Source organism: Prorops nasuta, unplaced genomic scaffold (genome assembly GCF_024137725.1).
Source record: "Prorops nasuta isolate Cenicafe-Biocafe unplaced genomic scaffold, Cenicafe_Pnas_1.2 PNAS00015, whole genome shotgun sequence".
NCBI lineage: Eukaryota > Metazoa > Arthropoda > Insecta > Hymenoptera > Bethylidae > Prorops > Prorops nasuta.
In genome coordinates, this window is record NW_027116812.1 from 803,797 (window position 1) to 826,253 (window position 22,457).

Here is a 22,457-nt window from a genome sequence, read left to right on the forward strand (position 1 = left end):
TCATTAGTGACAGCCTGAATTGAGAGAAATATAACAAGACATCACATCCCGCGAATTGCATAAATGAAATTAATAACTTAAGTTTCTAGCTTGCAAACAAGATTAAAGCGACATGGATATACATATAAATACGGGGCTCATTGTTCGTCTCTCCCAAAGTACACTTTTAATAAGAATACATATCGATTTTCTGTAATTTCCCATTGTCGTATTTCTGCAAACTGCTTAATACACTCCGCGCGTAGAATATATAAATTTTCAAGCGAGCGCAAACAGCGCGCGAGATGGACGACCACAGTCAGCGTTACTGGGTCCCAGAATGGAGTAGAAACAATTGGCTTCTTTGATCAGCCAAACATTTTTTTCAATTTCGATTAAGGCTGCTGTGATTTATCGTAATTCGACGTAATTATCTCCAGTATCATCTTAGACTATGCAGGTTATAGTTCTTTCGGTCGCATTATAGTCGATTAATTCGCATAGATTTATTTCACAATTAATTTCTCAGTGATCATTATGCGATTTTTATTACACGCAACGACGAGACTCGTTAAAATTACAGGCTGACGCAAAATAATGCTGAAATGATTTATATCCTGCTCGATATTCCCCTTCGTTTGAGGAAAACACGAAACTCGAATATTTCTGTTCAGACAGCTTTTTTGCAAATTCATGGAATCCCTATTTAATACGCTATTACATATTTTTCTTCTCCCTCCCTCTCATCGTTTCTGTTTCTGCATATAGAATAATTCAGGTCAAGAGTACGTAGCGGAGGCATAACTGACTGGGGAAGAGGGGGATTTCAATGTATTTGAGTTATCATGCCATTCATCAATTGCCATTATTAAAACCACGTGATTTACAGAGTCATTCGTTTTAATCGATACATGCAAATACTTGGAAATTTGTAATGGAATAAAAAAAAAAAAAATTGAACTAAAGTCCTTTAGCTTAGAGGAGGCCTGTGTTTTATCATTGGTATCGCTTAGAAATATTGTTTGAAAGTTATGCAAAAGTTATCTTAAGTATTTTTAACGGAGCCCCCATTATTATTACAATCTTGTAGTTTTAATTAAGAACTTTTTAATAAAATATATTAATATTTAATTCCATTTAGTCGCTCACTAAACAGTACAATTTAAAATTGCACATAATAGTGATTTTGGTTGAAGCAGTGTACATGCACAGTCGCTCACTTACATATATTTTTTAATTGAAATATCTAATGAAATAATTTAATAAATAATAAATTAATATAGTACTCCTAAAAGCTCTTGAGATAATCGTCAAGAATATATATTGTAAAAAATGGTACTTTATTTAAAAAACACAAGATGACCTTCATGTAGTGTATAAACGAGCTTTGAAGATTAATTCGATTATAAGATTTTATATCTCCTTCTCAAGTCTAGAAAATTTGCTCCAAACAATTTTTTACTCGATCATTAGATTTTGAAATATTCGCGTGCATTGATTAAAATGAATAACTCGTTGTAAGAGTTTCATTCTATTGTTTTAATGAAATCCCATGTTAACATTGAAGCTGAAGGCTCATCTTATTTAGCTCGTTGCGAGGAGATATTTTTTGTGCTTGATATAGGTTAGCCAATAATATTCAGTGTTTTACATACCTTTTGCATGATTATTCCAATATTTAAGTATTTCAGTTTAAAAACTCTTTAAAATTAAAACCCCTTTTATTCATATCGGTTTATTTAAAAATTTTACATGGGATAACATCGCGTAGCAAGTGTACACATGCGTAAATTTTATTTACATATTGGCTACTTTAACTTTATATTAGTGTTTCGAATACTATACATTTTTTTAAATTATCCCTAATAATCTTAACAATGGTGCGCAATTATATACTATAAAAAACTGGAAAAATGCTCATGAAAGTAAGCTATAGTCAGCAATTAATAATCGTTTCGTTCAAATTGATTGTTGTGGCATACCTATATTGTGTAATACTCGTGTTGATTATTAAAAAAAATCAGTAATTTTTATTGCGTTCTCTTATTTGTACATGCAGTTATAACCACACTATACGGTAAGAGTGTGCAATCGAATTCCAAAAAGTGAAGTACAGCATTGAAAAAATGTTGTAGCTTTTGGTAAATACTACTTCAATAATGAAAACATTAAATTTACTAAAAGTAACAAAGCATAAACTAATCCTGATACGTATAGTCATTAACTTAGCTCTTTGATAAAAAAATATGAGTGCCTTGAAAGGTTCTTTAATAGAATTCCTATACCATTTATCAATAATAAAACAATCTCTAAGTTGCTGCTATGGTAACCCATTTATTTATTAAAATAAAAGCAAAGTTTTAAATTTAATTTTCTAAAAGCCATATATACATTATGCATTATTTTTAAATTGAGTTGTTTGAACGCAGAGTGATATAGATTCTCCCCAATTTCGATATAATAGGAATAGCACAGCGAATTGTCTGAATGGTTTTTATTTGATGTATATGCACCTACTATTCGTTCGATGTGATTATTTCAAAACTATCAAGCCTAGAATAAACGAGACTCTATGTCACTATACCTATATAGGAAAGAGTTAGTGTATACATGCACACACAATCTATATACTATCCAATCAGGTCCGAGCAACGAAAGGTTATAAAGTCTATAAGTTCATACGCGTCCGCTAATGAAATCCATCTTTTGTATCAGATTTATATTTGATTATGAATGCCAGTGCCAACAGCTTAGTTGCTTATCGAAGACTCAGCCTCGAATTATTAAATCCATCAATTTCCTAAGCTGAAAGAATAATCTCCAATTTCTCACGTTCCGTGTTTTCTTTAAAGAACTCCGAATAAGAAACAAGAGCTTACATTCAAAGGAATACTTATTTTTGCTTGGTGACGCGAACCTTGACTTTTCGAGGATCGCCTTTCAGATGCAAACGAGGACGAATTACCCGCAATCGGACGCCGGCGGAAAGGGATCCGCGTCGTTTTACGACGCCCACATCATTACAGTCTGGATAAAGTTGTCCCGAGGCTCATCAAGCTTAGGATGAGCTGCGATGAGTGGGCGGTTTTGGGACTCTAGCCGTTAAACCACCAAATTACAGCTGCAAATTGCAGCACAGTCTATTAATATCGTCCCGACTTAGTCGCTGCTAACCAAGAACAAAAATCGACAACTTTTCTCATCCTATAGACCATCCGTGTCTTAATAACTATATATATACCGCAGAGCGAAGGACGCGACGCTCGAATATTTATACTGCTAAATAGGTATGGCATTAATTTTTATATTCTGGTAGTTGTTAATTATGCCTGAAGATTCTGCATGAAGGAAGGGTCGACGCTCAATTATGTACGCCCTAATTAATCATTAGCGAACTTTGGGAACAATGGATATATCTGGTAGGATCTTCTTGACAAATTTAACGTGACTCGCTTATATCGGGTCAAGTAGCGGCTGGGGTATTAATTGAATCAGATTGAAGAACAATAGATCCATTAATCTAGTCTCGCCCGGGCCTCCCGTTCTGTTTAATATATTTCATTTCACTCAATTGTCGGACTAATATTGCGTGGAAGAAGAAAGAAAACGATCGTTGAAAATACACCGTTCGCATATTTCATCATCATCGTCGGTATTCCCGAAAAAGTAGGTTTGAAGATCGTGATTGATAATCTCGCGCTGTTTACTCGCTGCATAATTTAGGGTAGTCATAAGAAAGTCGGAACGACGGAAGCTTGTAACTCCGGAAATGAGCAGCAGGGACAGGGGGAGAGGGGGGGGGGGGGGGTGTAAAGTACGGTGGCGTACAAATTTGTTCGGTGCCATTATGTATGCCACTGGCATGTGTGAGTGTCAACTAGCAGTAATTACAAGAGTGCGCGTGTCCTTATTATTTTTGAGCTGCCATGCCCTTTGATAAACTAGTTCAGCTCATTTACCGTATGCTAATATCATCATCCGAACGAAATAATGATGCAATAAACCTTCGAGCCATCGTATGATCCCTTGTGAAGTTTTATCGAATGACTCGGGGATTGTGTATCAAATACAATTTTCTATAGCATTCCTACTGACTATTCATTCGTGAAGCATAGAAATATTTTGTGAAGGAAAAATTGGGAAAAGTAACAACAACAAAGTTAATTAGTATTTTAAGAACGATGAAGAATTTAGCTGGACGAGATCTTTTATTAGAAAATCACGAAGTATGCTAGTTGAAGAGTCTGTCATCATCGGGAGAGGTAAGCAATGAATATGAAAAAGTCCATTTCTTGGACTAATAAGTTGAGGTTGATGAAGTCGAGTGCTACGGCTTGAATGGAATCGATTGAAGAAAGTCGAACGGGCGAAAGCTCCTCATAAGAATTTAGATAGAGCAGATGGTCTCTCGAGATATTCCAATATTCGCTCTGTCAGCCTCTTTGAATATCAGAGATTCGATAAACCATCTAAAAATTAATTAAACCTCATTAACTGTGTCAATTTATTAAAATTCCAGATTTTGATTGCTGTGACAGTGAGACCTCGTTCTCGCAGCAGACGCGCGTGCGTGAATTTGCTACTAGGAATATGGTTGATTAATAATCATCAGTGTCAATTTCGTAAGTGGCTAGAATTAAAAGTAGGTAGACACTTTATCAAGGCAATGTGACAAATGACGATATCTTAATGAAGTTTGAGTAACCGGTCGCAAATAACTAATAAATTCGCTGCGAGGGTAAATAGTATAGGAAACGGAAGTATAATTTATGACTGGGCGTAGCTGGGTTGTTTCGCTAGATAATATAGTAGAAGCAGGGAGCAGAAATAAAATAATTTTACGTTAGAATGTGGCAGTCCATCCATACACGTAGGAGTACCTGTACATGTATAGGACGTAGAAAAGTGAAGTCATCGCAATTACAGGAGTACAATGCAGTGGATAAAACGGACCACGGGGCTTTTTGGCACTTTGCGCTTTGCGCTCGGTCGGTTATGGCATGGACCATTTCTAAAGAGTGTGTATATTGTGGTTCGGGCCACTTAAGGTACGTTAACTCGAAGCACAATGCCCAAGCAGTCGGGGTCTCTCTTCCTAGCTCAGATTCAACCAACTTGATTATTTCCCACGCCAGCAGCAATTGTAATTAATGACATGGGATTGGGTCTAACAAAGTTCAACACCTATATTTATAGGCGAGGAAAGTGTTCGTAAGGACGTCTAAACGCTAGTAAAATGAATATTAATTGAATCATTGCTCGTATTCTACGCCAATTTCTCGTAACTCGATCTTCCTCGTTTTCTTCATAATAGATTTATATCTTACATACTCACCCAGTTGGTCTTAAAAGTCGATCAGAAATCCTCAGTTCGCTCGTTCCACTTTGTCTGTAACAAAAAGATTTTTCTCGGTCAATCGCGGAAGACTGGCTAATTTATTCAGTGACTCGTCTAAACTGGACGTTTCATTTACTAGGAATTATGATAAATTCGAACCGCCACTGACGTTGAGCTTGTCCCAATTTCCGAAAGCGTTACTTTTGGAATTATTAATTTTCTTCGCGAGAGAGTTGAGCAATGAGGGAGAGAGAGAGAGAGAGAGAGAGAGAAGTGGTTGAAAAGTTTGGAGAGTAAACGGAAGGTGTGAGAAGGAAAAGTATATATATATATAGGATGATGCTGGTTGTGGTGTAGAGTGCGGAGAGGGGGGTGAGAAAGAAATCAATGGGATCCGTTCGTTCGTAGGAGGAGGAGCATCACTTATTTAGGATCCGAAGGAGCCGTTAAGTTTTCAGCACGCAGGCGGGAGGAATGACGGTGTCGCATTAACGTGGCCGGCCGTTTTTTCACGACTGCAACGTGAAAGTTTCACAGAGAACGAAGAAACTGTTTTCGTATTTTACGTTTGCTTTTACGATGCTTCACGGCAAAGTAACGTCATGAATTTTTAATCGAAACTCATTCAAGCTCGTATATACGATAACCAGTGTTATTAGGGTAAGCTCGCGTCGTCCCTCTTTGCTGCCACGATGCGGAGGAGAACCACTGCAACTTTCATCCTGGACGAAAAGAGCTGGCTTATATTTCGCTCTGGAAGGTCCAGCAGCAAAATGAACACGGCCCCGCAGAGTGCAAGATTAATGGCCCCAATGTTCGCGCGACTGCTGAAAACCTGCGAAACATTAAGCGACACGGACGTACATTCCATTGATATTCGTTAATTAATCAAAAGCAAGCAAAGAACGAAGGAGCGAGGTAAAATTAAAATTGCTCGGGTTAAATGCTGCGTTGATCAATTGTAGTTGGAAACTTAATTCTGACGTTCGACGATATATAGTGATTATTTATATATCGAAACGATTGGTAGCATATAATTCGTAGTGCGGGAATGTCCGGTAAATTGATTGTCAGATTTAAGAACGCAGAGAGTGGTGGAGCCGAGCACGCACAAAGGGGCTTATATAATTAGGATAAGTCGAGGTTTCAGACTGTAAAAACCACTTTGCCAGTGAAGGTTTGAGCTTGGTGCAAAAAACATGTTGGTAAGTTGAGCAGGAATCTAGGGTCCCTAGATGGGATTAAGCTGTATTTAAAGCTCGAGCTTCTGGAAGGTGGAAAAAGGCGGATTTCGGTGAAGCATATCATTCAGTTTCCGATTGTCGGTCGAGCAACCATGCATACCGTTGCATCTGCTAATGGAAGCTTCTCTCACTGGCGCGCCATCTCGTGAGACCCCGCAAAGTGGTCATCTGATAAACAACACCCTCTTCCTCAATTTCCCTTCCAGATTCTCGCCTAATACTCCATATCGAAGTTATCTTGATTAACCCGATTTCACGAGTTTCCAACTTCCGACGAAAAAAGCCCGACGATTAGCAGCTTTTAGGTTGGCTCGCGTTCAAGAAAGTAAATTGGTAATTTGGTTACATCAACGCAAAAAGATAATTGGAAACATCCAATTTGATGGAAAGTATTTATTTAGCAGGCTGGATTCAATCAACAGTTATGCTAATCTTTTATTTATTAACGCTCGAAAACGGCGGCAGCGCGAATCATTCTGGTCTGTAAAAATCATGGCCTCTGGTTGATGCGATCTACAATTTAATACTATAAAGCTTTACAACGCTCTTGTTGATTGACTGACAGAATTGGTTTTCGTCAAAAATGTCAAATCAAATTTTCCGCGCATTTCTCTATTAATCTTCTTTGCTTCCTTCTACCAGTTATCACACATACTCTCTTCGTTTATGGCGTTTTAGCGATTTTATCGCGTCAACGCAAAACTGGGCCGCTGTCTGCGAGTGCAGGAAATTAAAGCGCATGGATTTTTCTCGAGATTACCGTGTCGAGCTTGCCAATTCGACTGTTGAGCGATTTTTGTTTGCTTCCTCTCTTTTTCCTTGCAATCGACCAGGTAATTTAGCTCTTGATTACCCAGCCTGATTAAACGGATGGAACACAGCTTGGCTAATTAATTATTTCAAGAGCCAAGGAGAATTCCCTCGATACGTATTCATATTGGTCAGAATTAAGGCTGAAAATTTACTGGATACAGATGGTAATAAGGTGTTGAGAAAATTTTCATTCGATTGTGTAATATGTGCAAGTGATAGTCCATTTGGTCGACCGAGTCTAACTTTCCTGATGCAGAAATTTTGCTGAAATTCAGCTGGAGGAGGCCTCCGAACTCGAGTGGTTGTGTTCGCGTAAAATGGAATCCGACTATGGATGTGGGTGTATTAATTTAGGTCTATTCGCCATTTTCTCGCGAAAGAATTAAACCGAGCCTGTACACGCGGAATTACCACATGACTAAAGATACGTGAGATGTAACGCTGCACGTACATGTTCCTTTCGTCTCCCGGATGCTCGATAAAAGTTTTCCAGACGAATAATCGATTTGCTAATTTGGCGATAGGCCAAACTTTTTTCTTACCACGATTAAACGTCTCATTAATCCACTTACTCAATCAAAATTAGTTAAATATTAAACATCGTATTTCAAGATTATACTTTATAAGGTGTTTTATTGAATATGGATTTTTTCCTATGAATTCGCTTATAATTCTCCGAGACTTTGATTTTTTATACAAGACCGACGTCTCGTCACTGATTAATGTACAATATCGATGGAAAGTTTGAATTTCACGGTAATTTATTGAAGTGAAGGAAATCTTTTCAACCGACGAGTCCTCCTGTATCAATGTTCCAGACTTAGTTATTCCAGAAACCCGCTTATTTCCTATCGGAATAAAGAGCAAAAATCAATCTGCCTGCCGGACAAGCCGAAGGGTAAACAATAATTGACTCTACGATATTCGTCAATTAAATTACGAAGCAACTCCTCGTTGTAGCGGAAGAATATAAATTGGGAGAAGCCTTTTTCTTGAAATTGATTCTGCCATATCGAAGGAAGAAGCGAGCTGCGGTTTCATCATTTTGAGGTTGAGAAGGAAATAAAATAATTTAGGGTTCTTGAAGCTTGAAGCATGTGAAATATGCAGGAGTCGAAATATAGATATTGCGAAATCTGGAAAAGTCATAGGAGCAGCGTGCTGGAAAAACACGCAGTGCGTCTCGTTGTAAGTGGAAAAAGCTTGGCTCTTTTGCGTCTTCTTCTTATTTTCGAGCGTTCTCAAACAAAGCACTGACAGTGTAGCAAAATTAATGAATTCCTAGGGCGAGGGTAGACTGTGAACAAAATACATTCGCTCGAAAGAGATGAGATTCAGAGGAAATAATAAATCGCTGAAGGAGGATGGAACAATTAATTAATGATATATTGAAATACGGTTAGAGAAGTATTTGACGTTCTTTGCGAGTGTTTCGCAGATAGATAAGGAGACTCGGCGTTATTTGCCCATGTTTCCCAGTTAAATATTGGAGAGAGAAAGGATGCCGCGCGCGATATTTCCCCAGAAAAATTCCTTGTTACGAGAAACAGGTGTCGAGCATAATTTTGTCAGTTACCTTGATATGATATGATATATAATGCTGGATGTACATAATACCTACTGGTTCTAGCGAGGGAAAAGAAAGGACTTTCGGAAAATTGTGGAAAAGGGGTTGTACCATTTTCCTGGCAAGTTCAGGTGTTCCCCAGTTTTCTGTGGGAGGGGGAGTGTGTGCATTTCTGTGATGTTATATGAAGGAAAGGATGGAGGGAGGCGATATTGCTCGATGCAGCAACACTGAAAACGATTCGTGCAAGTTTCTGCCATTGGATCGGCACAGTTGCTATTTTGCAGCGGTGGCGCCTTAACGTCATATCGACGCCGATCGTATCTGCCATTTTTCGCGGGCAACGATCTCGAGATTCCCAACGATTTGCCCGATATATATATATATATATATATATATATATATATATACATATATACAAGGCTGAAACGACATCTTCCCACTGACGTCTCGTTTTCTCCGAAGATCTTCTTTATACCCCCTTTACCACTTCACCTGTCTCTTGGGAATAGTATCCTGAGCGATTAGATGAAATCCTGTAGATTCCAAATCTCTCTCTCTCTCTCTCTCTCTCTGTCGGTCATTCTCACCCACCAGTACAGCTATCTCATTTTTCTTTGATTGGACGATATTTTCGCGCTGAGAAACTGACGTGTACAATAAGCTTGCCATATAGGTCTCAATTAAGTAACAAAGTACATCGAGTAGCGATGAGACAGAGAGTTGGAGCTAGTACAGAATGGATGCTCGACATTGGTTGACTTAATCCGATAGCACCAATCGGCAAAGAAAAATTAATGAATAAATTGAAGGGGAGAAACGAATTAGCTGGAGTGTGCATAAATTATGGCGAACAATGGCTGACTTAATCGTCTTAAATTCCCCACGCGTCCTCCGCGCGCAATCCCTCGGCCTTCCATACCTTCGGTGTAATCAAAGTTCCGATTGCAGGAACCACTTTGTTTGTCTTTAAGCGGCGCGATATTTTATTTCCCTCGCCAATAGAATTTCGCGTCAGCTTGTGAAAGCTCTCCCACAGTTTCCGACTGCTATTCATGCAAAAGCCGTAGTTCCAAGTAAAACAAGTCTCCCATTCATCTATTATTTACTTTTCCGACCGTGTTTCACAATGTCCCTCGGGCGTCCATCTTTTAAAAACACTTAAAAAACAGAACTTGTCTTCATATTTTCTCATTAATTTCTTTCCTCGGGGTGATTCGTTAAATGATGCAGTCGAAAGCGTCGCTTGACAATGTTCATCGACACGCACGCGTCTTTATCGTTTCGCCAGCTTTCATAATGGATCAGGAGACTTCCGGCTTAGTTTATAAAATGATCGAGCTGCCTTCGCGTCGCGTCGCATCGCGTTGGTCGGACAGACAGGAAAATTCTTTTCTCCTTTTTAGGAGGAGAAGATCCGGTGGTTTGCATGAAATACATTTTAGGTTGAGTTTTGTTTGTTTTTTCCCATGCATTTTTGCCTTCCCCTCGCACTCGGGCCACAACTCACGCGAAGAGCATGCGGGGTCCGTTGGGATGCCTATACCTTATCAACTTTACTACTATAGCGCGGCTCGTTCCTTTCGTTTTGTGTTGCGCAGGAAAGTGCAAATAAAGGGCCCGTCCTATCCCACTCTGGCGTGCATGAATTTCTCTTGAATAAATTCTGAATATATCCAATAAACTCTTGGATCCACCTACCTCGCGCCGACTTCATCCCCTAGCTTATACATCTATTAATTTCACAATTATCAAGCTTAATTATAACCCTCTAATTAATAAACTGGAGAAACAAAAATTCCACACAATCACAAATTATACCTGCACACTTTTTCCTAGCCAGGAATATAAATCCTACGAACAAAGAAACAATTCTATCCACTGGAAAATTTGCCAAATTTGTAAGATGTGCAGGCGAATTAATTTCGAGGTATTTTGAAAATATTTCGTTTAACGATCGACGGATGGCTCTCGAGATATATCGATTATATAGCGATAGCTGACAGTTTACTCGTAGCATCGATTTTATCCAGATGAAATAATGTGGTATTACCTCTAACCACTGGTGTATCTCGATCGTGCAACTGCATAGGAGGGTTACTGCCATGACGGAGCAGGGAATTGGCGTTGCTCTTTAATAACGTATCGCCGATAAATCTTTGGCATAAGAGATTACTTCATCCATTATAGATCGGCGCGAAATCTCTGCAAGTTTGTCTCAGGGACGAATACTCGCATTCCGGGGATCTCGGACGTGATCTTATGATCGAAACTTTCGCGCCTTTTTCTCGCAAGAAACTCGATTCCTGCAGACTTTACGCGCTCGTTACAGAAGACTAATGCCAGCAACTCCCGAAATTATTTTGAGCGAAGTATTGATTTATAGCTTTGGGGTAAAGTTGCCGTCAGGCTTCCTTAAGCTATGTTGCGGTCACGTTCTTCGGAAGTTACTCTCCATAGATTTACCAGCTTATATTGAACAAGTTCCATGCGCGCGCGTCTGCCAGGAATGCAAAGACCTACTTTTCCTGCGGTAGAAAAATAATCGTCATCCGTATCTTCTCCTGCAGGCCACGAACGAGTCAATCTTGCTTCCTCAACTTTGTTAACTATATACTCCGTGCAGGGGGTCCTTTCATACCGTTGGGCCTATTGTTCGCGGATTTTCAGCCGTTTCGCTCGACCCACCAAACATCAACGATGGACTTTCCACGCTATTACGATTGCATACTTAATTATGAAACGCCAACTCTCGATTCGATTGATTCTACCCGGAAATCAATTCCTTGCTGTATCGACGCTATTCACTGGTCCATGGTACAGTCTTGTTAAAAAAATGATTTCCATTTTCACGCGAACGGAGAAACAGAATTGGTTTAATCCGAAGCCTCGTTGGTGCTGCTGGCTTTCGCGCAAATGCTCGCCAAAACTTTGGCAATTCCGCCTAGCCCTTTTCAACCTGGGAATTTCGTTGTGTCGCTACATGCCAGTGAAAACAGTTAGTGCGTAAGAGGCTATTCGGTGAAAAAACTATGGAAAAAAAAGCAATTTCAGGCTAGCCGTTGATTTTTTAAAAAGACAATATTTCCGCTTAATGGTATTTAACGTGACACGTACATACCCATCTACAGTGGGAGAAGCTTTGATTCGAGGTATTTTCCTCGCAGTTTCGATCGTTCGCCATATGGTACGCGTGATCCGTAAAAGAAAGAGACGAGTTTCGAGTGATTGGTTCGATTAAAAAATTGCTTTCTCTCGTAGATGAGGAGAGTGGTGGTGTACGTGTTCTACTACTACTACTATATCCAATATATGTATACGGGAGGAGGAAGTCCCTTTGGGATGGGAGTGTCCAGGCTTTCGGAAAAATGTCGTGCGTGTCCTGGAGAGTAGAGTGACGTGGCGAGGAGCAACAGCCAAAACAGATTTGTAGTTGGTGAAATTGGGTTTGCGGCTTTGAAAAGGTCGCTTAACTCGGCTGCCGCGGGTTGTTCCTTGTACACGAGCAGCAAGGCCCGCTGAATTGGTTTGGATAACTTGGAATCTGTCGGTGTTGGGGTTCGCGAGACTGACGACTGCCATGCACCAACCACTTTGGATTATTCATGCCGCACTTTCTTCTCCCTCGATCGTTCCTCGCGCTCCCGCTCTCATTCGACGAGCTTAATTCGCCAGCTGCAAATATTTCTCAGCCTTAACACTCGTTAACCTCTGCTCCACGCTGATCATCGAGCAAACTCCTCTGCTCCCTTATTCCTACATCTCTCGTTCGTCTTGCAAAATTTCGTCAAGACGTATATATTACAATAAAATAAGACGAAGGTCGTTGACGAAAGAAAGGCAGGATTCAAGAGTCGGAGTTTGCCTGTTCTCCGAGCACAATGGAACACACACACACACCCACACGCGTTACATAGCGGGTTGCTATAATAGGAGTTCTTGAGGTAAATTTAGGATGTTGAGGGCGTAGAAGGTGGATGTTGATAATGTGCCAGGGGCTTGCGGAGGAGGAAGCTTTGACGTTTAGCTACAGCAGTCGGGTGGTATTTGGTGAATTCGCCGGATATATTGTGCGGATTTCGTATTACGAAGCTTCATGTGTAACTTAGCGAGATGACTGACCGTAGAAGTTACCAAGTATTTCGGTCCTGCGCGGTTAACCTCTCGCTGTTTCGTCCTGTCCGCTCAAAAATTACCAGCTTCCGCAAGCCCTCTCTGTGTCCTTCGAATTAAGCAGCCCGCGAAAGCTGCTCACTCTCGAAATTGCAACCCCCAAGGCGTTTCGAAACTGCTTTGTCTCTGTCGAGCCAAACTTTCTGTGGCGATTTTTCCTGCACCACCCTGTTGCAATCGGATAACTCGAATCGTTGCTTTGCATGGATTTATTTAAAGCGCTTCTATGAAATTACAGTCCTCCTCTCCCTCTCCCTCCCTCTATTCATATACACACAGCTTTTTCAGCTTTCTATAATCAAATAAACGCAATGTTATCTTGTATCGAAATTTTCTCATTTTAATTTACTACAATCCGCGAGGATTTTAATTAAAATACTTATGAAATGTAATCCGTTTTATAAAACTGCTGTAACCATTCATCGGTCTATATTACTAATTGCAGTAGAGCTACGTTGCAACGAAATAATACGTGCAATTATGCAACTGAGCTGGTCATTATACGAGCCTGCGTCTCAAGTATTATTTGTTGCTTCGATAATGGGGCATAAACCGAGCATATCACGGTCGAAAATGATTATGCTTCGTACGTCGCTCGGACGTTATAGCCTGGAATATCCGACGAATGGCAGCCATTACATCTGTGTACTGTACTACTCGTGCCAGGATCACCACTTTCCCAGTGCTCCGGTTTCTATCCTCGCGGCAATCAGCTAAGTGCACTTGATAAGAATCCTATTGAACGATTAGCCTCAGCTGTGTTTAGGCACCGCTTCTTGATTTATAGGCAGCCATGAAAAATTCACAAGGATCTTTTACGAGAAGAATGGATAATCGTGGAAATTCTGCTTTTACTGTATGTATAACGTTATTGCGATATTATAGTATAATATTTGTGATACACGAAGAAGAGACGCGTGGAAAAACGGTTGCATTCGACAAGACATTTGCTTTTGCACGAATGGTTGCTGAGAGGTTGGCTGGTGCGAGCTGCTGTCGCACTTCTAAAACACATTTAATCCGTTATTTCAGGACCGACGGATGAGTAGAAGAGCATATAGTACATGGCACCAGCATTACACGCATAGTTGCCGTCTGTTTTCATGCAGAGGTATAGTTATTCTCCGCGAAGGGCTTCCGAGCCCTTGCTACTGGTCCCGTTTTATCAGGATGCGTCGAATTGCTGCATATACACCGCCAGACGTTTCCTCCTATAGGGTAGCTAGCTAGCTACTGGCAATTCCCGAGTACATCAATTGCTCTGTAGCATTTGCTCCACGGAATTATCATCTCAGAAACCACCGCTACAATATATGTATATATATAGATACACGTAATACTATAATATGCCTTTCCTGCATTACTCCTAATAGATTCAGTTTACGTACAATAATAACCCATGTCTTATTCCTGTACCCTTGCGTTTCTCTGCAGTTTGTAAGAGCCGTTAATAACTAATGATAATATCGCAATCTCCGTTTGGTTCACTAAATGCGAATGAAGAACTAATGGACAAATCTATATTAATCCCAAATATTCGACTCGACTGGGACTAGTATTCGTATTTGCCTGTATCTCGGAAAATGGGAGAAAGGGTGTATAAATTTTCTCATTCAATATAATGTCATCGTTACCAAGGTATAGTTTGTATTGTGTATATTCCTGCATCTCGCCTTGATAGTTAGGTTATTTGGAGTTTTTTCAAAAATTAAGTTTCATAGTTTTGAGTTCTAAAATTTCTGGCTTCTACTGAAAAGTGTGTCACACGATCAGTTTCTATACTTTAAGGGTAAATATGAAGGTATTTGAGTATGGATAAGTGTGCGTACGTATTTTACATTGGCAAGAATCTTTTTATAGGTTACATATAGGCTAAATTATATTTTGTGTGTTAAATATAGGAATGTAGTAATGCTACTCCTCATTACTTGATATTTTTAATTATTGTAATTTTATTTGTATGTGAAACAAAATAGCCAATGATCAATTCACTACTAAGCAACGATCCCAATAGCACAAAAATCCTCGGAACATCCTTAGGACGCTTGCAGGTTATCTACAAATATAGTAAACATTTTAAGGATGTCCCTGCAACATTGTATATGCCATCAAAAAGATTGCTATTGCTAAGGCTTTACCAAAAAACAAGGAAACGCTAAAATGAAAACGCTGTAAACTTTCATATTATTATAAGAAGATATATATTTTATTCTATTATACCTCTCATAGTTACACATGCGCACACTGCATGCCCGCAACAGGGGTCATGTGTGCACAATCCGCATGCCTGGTTTTATGTTTTAACTATATGAAAAATCTAAAAGAGACAATTTCGTCTTTATATTAAAAATTTAATTTTGCACAAAACCCTCATAAAAAAATACCAATTTTTAAAAAAACATTTCATAATTATTTTTAAAAAGAGTTTGGAAGGGGAAACGCTTCAGACTCTTCCCGAACGACACTCTATAGGTAAGTTTTTTTGCCCAGTGGAATTCTGGGATTCTCGGTGAGAGAAATAAAGAAATGTTTGTTTCATGGTTCGCGACAGCCCATACGTTCTGGTGTTTTATTGCTGGTCGAGAAAGCTGCGGTCCGCGGCGATAATTCGGTCGACAAATGCACTGTTGTATCTACACGCATGGAAATTCAGTCGAGCCAGCTATCTTCTGGAACATTTAGCTTCCCAAGCGCGCGCGCTTCTGCTGCGCGTGCTGCATGGCTCGAAACCACAAAAATTACCACACAGTGCGACCACGCGTTGCAGAAAATTGTCCTTATGCGGTTAAAAGTGATAAATGCTCTTCGATATGACGCACGGTGCTTCCTCAGGTAGCTGCTTCTCATTTACATATATATATATATATATATATATATATATATACCAACAATAATGGCACGTAGCAAAAAACCGTACAAAGAATATCTTTATCGCTGGATTGATACGAAATCTAAACGTGTTTGTTAATTTTGGAATCTAGCGTAATATAAAACGCGAAGCTTATTGGTCTCGGAGAGAAGCGTTAGGAAAGAACAAAGCCCTGTAGAAAATCGTTATCCCTGATTTGCCGTAATTGGCGGACGAAAAATAGATTAATTAAGGGAGGTAGACTGTACGGGATTGGGTGGATAAAATTCAGCGAGTGACGTTGAAATATAATTAATAGGGAGGAACTTGACAGGGAAAGGTAAAATAACTACTCGTTAAAATTCCAAATGATTTTGGATTTTCTCGTCGTTCGGTTCTTACCGAGTCAGCATCCTGTAAACTTATGGGGGTAAGGTACCTCGTTAACTGTGCAAACGCCTTCTTGGTTGAAATTAGACAAGAGCAGTAAGCCGCAATAATGCGGAAGTTGACGCTGTTGGTAACTGCATTACAGACGCGAAAGTCGTTACCGCGTAACGCAACATTTTGCACGGCCCTTAAATAACAAATGCGCGCGACTACATGGAAATCTAAAACTATAGTAAATGGCTGACATCAATAAGCTGCAGCCACCATCTGTAAGGAACATTAATCCTAGGGGAAATAACTTAGGTATAGTTGGATCATTATTATCCCATTGAATAATATATATATATATATATATATATATACCTTGTACCAATAACTTGATCATTTTTGTTCCGCCTCGTGCACAGACCTTCCCCCGAATCCCACCTCTTCCCGCGATTCAGAAATTCTTCCTGGCCAGTCTCATAACAGCCAATTTTTGTCGCTTTACCACCCCCCCTTCCCCTCGTTTCTAAATCTTTTCTCTCGCTTCACCCTGCAGAAATTCCAATTTCGATTTTACTACTTGGAAGGAATAGATGCGGCGGAGGCGCCGCCCGCGCCGTATGTGCAAAGTGGGAAACGTGACTGGTTTGTCTCATCCGTCAGTTAGTGTAATATCCTTCGCAGGTAGCGCGTGCTACGTAACTAAATCACAGCTTCGCGCATGACTTATGGCCTGAATAGCGAAATTGCCTCTATAGATGTGGCAGTGCGTCACATAATGCTGCAGAGTGCTCCACGGGAACTATATATAGTAACCCAGTGTTTTATCCTTAAACTTTAGAATCGATATTTATCTTAATTGATACACGAGCACTCGCTGATAAAACTGCTAATTCTATCACTTTTTTCTACCATACTATATTTATATGCTGATTCTCGGGTTGCAGGGAGCACCTGTCACAAATCCAATCAAGTTCTGCGGGTAAAATATCGATGGTGATATATATATATATATATATATAGTATATTATCATAGCTATAAGATTGTGAGTAGAGACGAGTGCAGACTCGAGAAACGCGATAAAAGATCGATCGATCGTGATCCAAGAGGGGAAAGTACTGGTCGATTCACGCTCCTCGATCGATGAACTATATATATATATATATATATGTATGGAGAGAGCGAGAAATTTATAGCAAAGTGTCACCGTGACGTCGAGGTAGGGCTGCAAATACCCGCAGGGCCAGGAGGGGGTTGCTGAAACGGAAATTGCCCGGCGATTGTTTTGCGAAAAGTCCGGAAGGGGTCGATGTGTGTCGAGTTTCGACTCGACGAGTTCCACGATCGGCAGCCTCTCAACTCGAGCTACCCGTGAACATGCACGCGCGCGGGTTGGATCTCGCGCGTTGCTCTAATGGAACTGACGCTCCGGGATACGGTACAGCCGCTACCAAAAGTATAATACTCGAACCATTTGCATTCATAGTGGTCTGCCATAATCGATGAGTTGTATACTTGCAAAATCTAGATCTCCCCCCCCCCCCCCCCTCCTGGTAATCCTTAATCAACCCCGTCGATTGGTATAATCACTGTATCGATTGGAATTGGTGTGTCGCAGTCACGTGACTCTTCAGGACACTATATATATATACATAAGTAGTATTTATATTTAAGTACACTACGTCGAGATGAGAGAAAACTTAACAAAATGCGCGAAACAGTATCGGCGTGAGAAGCGTCGACGGTGTAATTATCCTCGCCTAATCCGGATGTAATTTTAAATTAAACAGTTTCCACGAGTTTAATAAAGCTTAATGCACAGTCTGTGTTGACGGCAACAAGTGCAAATTGCACTGCTGCGTTCCCGGTGACACCACGGACTTCGGTGTTGCAATAACTCTTGAACACCCCTCTCGTAGACTTTCAGCTCCTCTCCGGTTTCCCTTCCCACCCCTTTAAGCCCCGACGAACCATGCACACCTCAAAGCATGCACACCCCTACTAACCCCTGTTATAGCTCCTTCTCCCCCCTTCCACTCACTTTTCGCAAGTCGTCTGCTGCGACAATGCGATTTCCATGTTCCTCTAGGACTCCCAGGGACTTTCTTTCTTTCTCTACTTACGCCAATGATAAATTGCATCAACATCGCAAATTCTCCCATAAAAACATTGTAAGAAGTAGGAACAAATTAATTTTCGACTCTAGCTGTCTCCTTTCTCTCATCAAATACCATTTTTTCACGGTGTCTACTACTATTTTCGTATGCTAAAAGTTGAAGTATTTGCTGATTAAATATTCAAAGCTGGATCTATCTTTATAATACGCAATACAAAAATAATCGTAGTTATAATAATTATAGTGGTTTTATACAAGAGCTCGTAGCTATACTTCTTGACTAATATGTTTTAGTCGGATAATTAAATTGACAAACACTAGAGGGGCAAGGGGTAATTACAAGCCCTGCTGGTTGGTTGCGACGTTTCGGAATATGTTGATATTACTTCATTTCTCTCATTGGAACAACCCGAGTTCTCTCTCTCTCTCTCTCGCTCTCTCTACTCCCGAACTTTGTCAAAATCACTAGTCTTGGTTTCTCGTTACAACTAATTATCAGTTGTGGTTGTTTATAGCGTTAGAGGGAGAAAACAAAAGTTTTCTATTGCCGCACGGTATCAAGTCATATAAAAATAAATAATAGGGTTGAGATGGTTGAATGATAAAGAGAAAGCTACGGAAAGCCAATGGAAATAAATTATAAAAAACAGAAAGGGTGGTGGAAACAATAGTTGGTGAAATCGAATAAACATAAATAATAAAATCGAAGTCACCCTCCGGAAAGTTAGAAACGTTAATGGCACCTATTTATGGTGACCCTAGCTCTCAAGTTAAGTTGGTAATGGGATGATATATCAGACCGATTTATCGCAGCCAGGAAGAATTTAGCCGTTTAGGCATTTACCGAGTAACTTCCTCTTTCTATCGCAGCCATCTCGCCTCGCTAAGAAGTTAATGCACTCTTTCGTGACAGCTACCCTTTTATCTGATTGCGAATATTAAGAATTTTCCGTCTCCGACTGACTCCTCGGGAGTCAAAACCATACACGTACAAGACATTTATAATTTTTGCAGAACTATTGATCGTAATCGTAATCGATTCCTCGAAATTCATGGCAAAGATTTAATTTGAAATACTATCTTACGTCATTTTATTCATTTATTAAACATTCAAACAAAATAGGACTGCGATTAATGTTTTATCTATATCGAAGGTATACAAGTGCCAAGAAAATATAGAAATATGAAATAACAAATTGCCTGAATGTTATAACGATTGATAGTGTAGACTATAACTTCGTGATTTACAAACGGCGTTTTAAATTATAGCGACACGATTGTTATAGTTTCTGTAGTCGCAGAGCTTATCGCGTTCTGCATTGGTTCCTCCGAGTCTAATGACGGATTCAATCGGGTTTCAGAAGCGATGCATTGCTTTCATCTCGGCTATCCTATGCCTTTCAAGTGCTCCAGACTCTATTAATTTCTCATACCAAGCCTCCCTCCTGTCGTACTAATGTGACAATGGCTCTCAATTATCGCTTCTTCCACGCATTAATAATGAAAATTCACGAGAAGCTTCTTGATCTGTGACAATAAAATTGTTCTAAATACCAATAAAAATCAAATGTTCTTAGTCAATACAACCGTTTTAAAATTTTGTATTCAATCAGCAACCTTGGCTCGCATTCTCAAAGGACTTTGCTATTAGTGCATTTGCTGCAAAATCGATTTACTGATCTGGTTCAGCTAATTACAAAAATAATGCCAGAATTTCTTAGTAATAGAGTGCAAGAAGCAATGCCTGATCAAAAATTGTCCACGTTCTTTTATTTTATTCTCAAAATTACGTGTAAAATACAATTTTTGTAACACAAATTAAGATTCCAATCACGAATGTATCATGGGAGTTACATCTTCATAAAAATTGTTTTATTAAAAAGCACTGGACTTGCATGACTAACCACTATAAGCCTGCAGATTATTAAGCTCGCACTTGGACAAAAAAGAGCAAGTTCATTAATCTTATTAAAGCTAATTATTAGCTACGATAACGTCAATAATATCAAAATGAAACTGGTACCGAGCATAAGAAGATTATTAGAAACAAATATAAAGTGTAAAACGTGATTATCAAACGTAGACTCAAAAACGAATGGAATATATTTAATTGAAGCAGTGTTTCGTAAAATCTTTAGTAAAGCCTACTCGAAGAGTGCAAGTCGACGAAGGAATTTTTCGAAGGAAATCTCGAAGATAAGGAAAAGAGTTTTGAAGGGTCCGTATTAAAGTTGAAAATTCGCATCGACATGGATTTTTGACCTCTTTGAATTGATTTCCGCGAGTCGATATAACTTTTAAAATAATCCGAATGACAGCATGGGAAGATCGATCGATCCGTTATAAAATTCACTCGTGAAAATTTTCTGCCTTCTTGGATGGCATAAGATGTCTGGTACACAGGAGTATTTAGTTTTTTAGTGTCTAGATGGCAGTATAATTTTCCCGCAGAATGTTAGGGATCAAATGCGCCGCGATGTACATGAGAGAACAGCTGCCTGTTTCTGCAGTGCCTATTAATATTGTTAATTAAAACCGCCACACGCGACGAGAAACACCACTTGCATGTCGTCGCCTGATAAAACGTACGCGAAAATACACGCGAGAACTAATGTTCCTCGGGCGAGGAACATTCTTGGAAAGATCGCGAAAAAATTTGGGAATTTACGACTCCTTCACGCCACGATAAAAATCCTTATTGCAGCTGTAATGAAAAAAGTCAATCTTCAAACTTAAAGAAGCATAAAAGATCCCGGCGAGATTCTAAGGGATTGCAATCTTTCAGAGGCGAAATCTAGGCTTGTGGAAGTCAAACTTAAGAAAAACAAAAAAAAAATAAAAGTGAAATAAGAAAAAAAGCAGAAGCGAAGCAGGAAGAAGAGAAGGATAAGAATTTCTCGACGCCTGTCGCGCGTTACTAGCTTGCGAATCGGGTCATCCCAAAGGACCGCCGAAAATGCTAGGAATGCCAACAAGTAGAAATATCCGAGAAGCAATATCGCTCGAATGAAATCGATAAAGGCAAAATAATAAATTTGATCGCTAGACCAGAGATGTTCCTGCTATTGAGTATTTTCAGTTAACCGCGCGAATACTATTTCTGTACGTCAAATTTATCTCGAAGCCCGGAAGAGGAAAAATTTGCCAATGGATTGTTAACGATTCTTTAGAGCCCTCGTTCGCACCCTTGTAAGCCGTTCTTTCTTTATACCTCAACTTAATAGAAACTCAAGCAGCTTCCTCAGTTTCCCCAGCAACCACACACAGCTCGCTAGTTTCGCTTTCGTAATCCCAATTTTCCCCATTTTGCGCGAGGAACTTTTCTTATTTAACATAGCAAAGTTAACCGATGCTCTGATAAACATTTAACTGCTGTTTTTCTAGTTTGTTATTTCTGCATTGTGTGTGTATATATATATATATACACATGCACACATCTCTCTTTTTAACAAGTTCACAATATCCATTCAATTTAGAAATTCCTTTTTTTTATGATAACCAAAGTAATGGTATAAAAATTCTCAGAATATGGCGAGGCATAATCTTCGAGGAATTTCATGGAAATCTTGATACATTTTATAAAACGCGTCTCTACCGTCGGTAAGTCGCTAATAAAAATTTCACGAGTCCATAACTTCAATCGTAAAATCTTAACAGATCGTTCTTACCTAGCTTAGCTGTTTGAGTGAGGTAGAGTGTTGGTTGAAACTTGTCAAATAAAGGGAGTATCTGAAAATAAAGAGACAAGTATAAGTACTCATTCATGCTATGATATCTAGACAATTTTATTGAAAATGTTTATTCCCTATAAGAAATATGCCTTCGTGACAATTCGGATGAAATTAAAGTTTATATTTTCAGTTGGCCGGACTACGTTTCATTCAGCGGAGATTCAAGCAACTTTGTCTTTATATCGACGATAACCATTGCGGTAGCATTTTTTCAGGAAATTTTTTGCTCGATCAGGAGGAGGAGATATTAAAGATCGTAATAACATAATATC

The 22,457-nt window shown here is 39.4% G+C and overlaps 1 protein-coding gene across 1 annotated transcript in view; it reads right to left on the reverse strand.

The window, feature by feature from the left end:
• kek5 (kekkon 5) overlaps positions 1-22,457 on the reverse strand; it is a 212,023-nt gene that overhangs the window by 107,216 nt on the left and 82,350 nt on the right. The window contains exons 3-4 of the mRNA XM_066736709.1: positions 22,123-22,183; positions 5,315-5,368 (exon numbers count right to left, since the gene is read on the reverse strand). The gene's annotated coding sequence lies outside the window, so the exon portion shown is untranslated. The remainder of the gene's footprint in view (positions 1-5,314; positions 5,369-22,122; positions 22,184-22,457) is intronic.